This window comes from Thalia democratica, chromosome 2 (assembly GCF_965202585.1).
Source record: "Thalia democratica chromosome 2, ktThaDemo2.hap1.1, whole genome shotgun sequence".
Lineage (NCBI taxonomy): Eukaryota > Metazoa > Chordata > Thaliacea > Salpida > Salpidae > Thalia > Thalia democratica.
Genome location: NC_139166.1, coordinates 10,252,718 through 10,258,717, shown reverse-complemented (window position 1 = coordinate 10,258,717; position 6,000 = coordinate 10,252,718).

Sequence of the window (6,000 nt, the reverse complement as noted above, 5' to 3'; positions counted from 1 at the left end):
AAACTAAAATATTTATACAATAAAAAAAAAGCATTAAACGTATTTGCGTAATAAAATATTATAAACGAAATACTTTTTTTTTAAATATGACAGAAGTATAAATAATAACTATTTACAATTCATCATTACTCTTCCAACTACCGAACATTTTGGTCATTTTCCTCACATTGACGATAAGACCGAGTGTTTTTGTGTCGAAATTATTTACTTCTTTGATCAGTACTTGAACCAAGTCCAAAACCCTTTGCATCGAAAAATCTGCCAGTCCTGTGATGATTAGTTATAGATATTATTTTTGAATCTTTTGAAATTCTGCGACTTAATTGAGTTGTATAGATTAATTTAATTTAAAATTTCTAACTAAAGATGTTTTTTACTTTTCAGTACTTAAAGTTATTATAGATTGAGTTCAGCAAATAAACTTAACGCAAAACATTTTTTATGGTTTTCATTTTAACGATGTCACTAATACAAAAAAAAATAAAATATTTGTTAATTAAAAGTCAAAAAGCAATTTAATAGCAGTTTTTGCATTAGTGAATGTAGGGTTGTTGTGTTCTTAAAAAAGAAAACAATAAAATTGGCAAGTACTTTTAACTATACTTTTTATCTGAAACATTTTAAGTTACGGGGTGCTTGTATAACGCAAAACTGTACGAATAATTATTTATTATGAAGAGCTTTATTTCATTATATTACCTTTGCACATTTCCATCATTTTATTTTTGTTCCCTGCTGCGAATTCCTCTTTCGGCAAAAAGTCCATTTTAGTCACCATTTCCCACGCTTGTGAGCAGTAACTTTCGATTGTTTCGTTATTCCTCAGGAATCCCGCCAGAAGTTCCTGACCTTCAGGAGTCTGAAGTTCCTCCCACAGGTACACGAAGTTCTTCAGGGATTTTCCCGAGTTGCTGGCATCCTCAGGAAGATCTATCGATTTCTCGTACACCTGACACCTTGTGGTTGAAATGAAAAAGAGTACAAATATTAGGAATTTATACATTTTGTTACAAATCTGGAAAAAATGTTAAAATAAACTAACTGGCCTTAATTTTTTGCTTGCAAACTAACGAGTTTTTTAACATATTTTATAGTAATTTATTAATTAGTAAACAAACTGCTTACGAAAGTCAAATAGTTTTTCTAGTACAAAGTTATGATCATAGACGTACTAAAAAAACTAGTACTGCAAAAAAATAAATAAAATAACTGACCGAGGTAGTTTTTACAAATAATAAGTACAGATAAATAGTACATATAGAATGTATTAAAAATAACCTAATTTAATAATTTACAATTATTGATGCTAGTTCTTTAATTACTAGTTTTTTTTCAATATTATCAAAAATCTAACTATTTATTTTAAGTTAACAGATTTATTAAACATAAAATTTTTGTTTTCAATTTAAATATTTACAACTAAAATATCTTAAATAAAATATGTAGTTTTTTATGTTTTTTTAGTTGATAAGTATAAAAATAACTTTTTAAACATTATGATATTATCTCATTTGTGTTATTTTTTTTAAAAGAGCCTAACTATTTTTGTTATGCTTGCTTTTACATTCGTTTATTTTTTTTACTTAAGTTATAATAAAGTAACAAAACTAACTTAAACTAATATGCGTTACATACTTAATAAATTGCTACAAAAACTTAATTGTTTACTTATTATTTTCAAATTAACGAACTACTTTAAGTAGAAAAAATGTTGAACTTACTTTTCTACTAGTATTATAGTACATGCATGTAGTAGTTGTTCAAACTAAACTTTATTTAAAATTATCATAATTCAAATTTAACCTCAATTTGTGTTCAATTTTTAAAAACAATACCTGACGACTGCTTTCATAAAATGTTTTATTAATATAAACCGTAAATAAACTAAAATAAAACTGTATTTATATTTTAACAACAAAAACGAAAAATATCAAATTAAAAGCATGTTGCTTGATGCTGACTGAATGAAAATAAGTTGTTGTTTGTTTAGTTTGAAGCTAATGTTTAACATTGGACTTTGATATGTTAAACATGTAAATATTAGTTTATGCTTTTCAAAACAAACACACTCTGTTTCTAACAAGTTATTAAACTTTATAACCATTATTTAGCTGTATAAAGTTTAAGTGACAGCTTTTTTAATTCAAAGTTAGCCGTTAGCTTTATTTAAAAAACAGAGATATTATGAATGAAAAACGTGTATACTCTATGCTTTAAAGCTCACTGTAGAAAACTATATGTTGCAACACAAAAAATTTTAATTTCACTTTAAACTTCTTAAACTTACAAATAAATAAATATTCTTTTAATAAATTGTTCAACTATTATCAAAATTTAATTTTTCTTTTGAAAAATTGAAAGTTTACTAAATCATTTAAACTTCTTGACAGTTTGTAACATTTATGTAGTATTTAAATGTTAAAACTATTTTGTTTTGTGTTAGTAATACAACAAACTAAATTTTGAAACAAAATTAAATTGACCTGATCAAAAAAAAACTTAAGCAATTATAATAAGTTTATAAGTTTATGTTAAACCTTTGAACCTATAAATTTTAACAACAGTTAAAGTAAAATATAGTATTGTTTACAGCAGCTTTTCTCTTAAAATTTCATGTTGTTATTTTTTTTATCTTTTGTATTGAATTTTGAAAGGAAAAATAAAGTTAGACTTTTAATTTATGAGTTAAGCAAGTTGTTAATTTATGAATTAAGCACGGATGTTTCTTTTTTTGCACACAAATAAATATTTGCAATTTGAAAGCTTAATACGTAAGTTAAATAAACGAAAGCTTACAGTAACATGCTGCAACAGTCTTGGACTTTTCGTTCTAAGTTTAATTTATTCATTTAGCTTTATATTTTCAAACAGTGTTTATGTTCAATTAAAGTTAATATTGTATTTTAAGTTTCTATATATAGTATTTTTTTATGATTTTTTTAAATACTTTTTATGATTATAGTTGTATTAATTTATTAGGTACTAGATCATTAAAGAAAGGTTATTACACTGATTTATGGAAAATAGTACACATTTTTTTTTCTTAATCTACTAAAAGTTGTTGTTTAAAGTAAGAAAAAAAAAGCTTTTTTTTCTTAAAACACTTTAAATAGTCTGCAAAGTATAAAACTAGTAGATTTTTACTAATCGTGGTGTTAAGAAAGATGATAAAATAAAGTTATGCAGACCTTAAAAGTATATATTTTAGCTGCTATTTTTTAAATCTGAGTTACAGCAAATTTTATTTTAAATTAAAAACAATCATACAAATAGATTGTAAACCTTAGCTCAGAGAAATGTCATGACTTTTTAGAAACTAGTTGCTAAGAATTAATAAAACGTTTGAAAAGTAAAAACAAGAGGTAAAGTATCAAAAAAGATAATATATAGTGACAGAACTTTCAGCAATATAACATCATGTTTAAAATTTTTGTGGTTAATTGTTTTGAATTTTTCCTAAAAGCTAGTAAAGCAAAATAAAATAAGGAAGTAAATTTATGAGTAAAAGTTGTAAATTCAAACCGTATATCTACTTTATACGAACATTTGCAATTTTAAAACATGAATCAAAATTAAAAATAAAAATATACGTAACTAAAACAAAAATAAAAAGTATTGTAAGTTAAAAAAGTTATTAAAGTTAGAATTTAATGCATTTAGTTAATTTTAATTAAATAGTCAACATTGTTTACGAAACCCAATATAAACAGATTCAGGTTTGTAACAAAATGTACAAACTTTTTTTATTTTTATCCTTTTTCATTTCAACCACAAGGTGTCAGGTGTACGAGAAATCAATAGATCTTCCTGAGGATACCAACAACTCGGGAAAATCTCTGAAGAACTTCGTGTACCTGTGGGAGGAACTTCAGACTCCTGAGGGTCAGGAACTTCTGTCGGGAATCCTGAGGAACAACGAAACCATCGAAAGTTACTGCTCGCAAGCGTGGGAAATGGTGACTAAAATGGACTTTTTGCCGAAAGAGGAACTCACAGCAGGGAACAAAAATAAAATGATTGAAACGTGCAAAGGTAAGATTTGATAAAACTTATTGAATTAACACTTTAAATACTCTGGTTTAATTTTAAAATACTAGATTTGTTAGAGATCAAGTTTTGCTTTTTCACTTAAGTTTATATTTTTTAAATGCTCAGTATTTCAAACGCTGCTTTACATATAGTCCGATTTTGTAATTAGGTAAACATTTAACTAGTGAAGCCGGTAAAATTTCTCTGTTTACATTTTTTGCATTTTAACATTATCATTAATTTTTTTACTTTATTTTTATAGGAAATTATAATTGTTTAATACTTAGGTTTTAAAACGCTTTAATTTTTTCAATAAACACAAATTGTATAAAACAACAACCAATATCTAGTAATACTGTTTTATTTTCAAAAACTACATTCTTATATTTTTTTTTAATATTTACAGTTCTTGTGGACGGATCATTGAAAAAAGTGTTAGAACTTATCCAATTGTTTATAAAGAAAGCAAACTTTTTCGACAAAATGGAATTAGGAGCTATCGTCAATCGAATACAAGCCAGCAAAATATTGGAAAATCTTGGAAGTGTGCAAATAAACGATGAGTTATGAGTACATGTTTTTGAAATAAAATATTTTTTTTCATTGTAGAACTTAACTTTTGTGTTAAATATATTTTCGTCAATTTGTTATTTATTTTTGAACAAAACGTTTAAACTTAATTTTTTAAATAGATTCTTCTAAATTTTTGACACAAATTAAACGTTTTCTAACATACAAATAATGAAAATTGGTTTTTTTTAAAGAATATTTCAACTTAAATATAATAACAAATACCTCATTACAAAATTTGTTTTACAAACTAAATATTTATATATATAAAAATATCTATGATATTCTTTTAAATTTTTATAGTAACCAAGCAACTATTTTTTCATCATACTTAAAATTAAGTTCAGCGCGTAAAGTTATCCAATTAACATTTTTAATAAAGTTTTTAATATACTGTTACAAGTTTACCATGGAAATTCAAAATACATGAAACACAGATGTTTTTTATCAATTAAATTTACAAAAAAATATTTTTCAAGTTTTGTGTGCAAACTTAAATATGAATATAAGTATTTTTAACTTGAATATTTCTAATAAAAATTATCTGGCAATTGTAAAAGCTTTTATTTTAATAGTATCAAAACAATAAAATTTGTAAAAACAAGACTTTTGCTAAAAAACTTTTATTTAGATTATATTTAAGAATTAAGTTGCGAAATGGTCTAAGCTTCACTTGTTACGGAGTTAAGTTTTATTTTGAGCAACATGTTCTTTTTGTGGTATTATAAAAGTTTTTAGTAAATAAGATGAATTTATTCAGAACTTTAACAATAAAAATTTTTGGCTTAAACTAAAATTAAATAAAGTTTCCACAGCTAAAAAATTAAAATACTGTAAACTAAATTCTCCTAGACATGACTTTGAACTGTATCCTGGTGTATGACTCGATAACCGAAATGTTTTTTCGTACACCAGGTCATTGGACCCAATATTTGAGCGTTTTTTTTTTTGTTCCATAAACAATAATTACAAAATTAAGACCTAAACAATTATTTCTCTTAGTGTACAGCACATAGTACACTGATGTGAATAGACCTTTTACAATGCAAAAAAATTATGTGACAAAAAAATAGTAATAGTATTAATGATAATATAAAATTTTAGCAGACAAGTTTCTTTATTGATATTACAAACAAAAGAAAGAAATAAACTAAATAGTTTTTAGTAAGGTCGGAATTATTTCATAAATGGTCTACTCTACTGTGCACATTAAAATAAAATGTTTAAAAACTAGTGGTTTTAAATAACTAAAAATATTTATATTTGCTACAGCTTTGTTTCTCAAGTGGAGAGGCTATCAAAAAATAATACTAATTGGTTTAGACTTGTTTTTTATTTATAACATTTAACTATTTCTTTATTAGCAGATCTAATTGAGGTTTTATAACAAAATGTTAATTT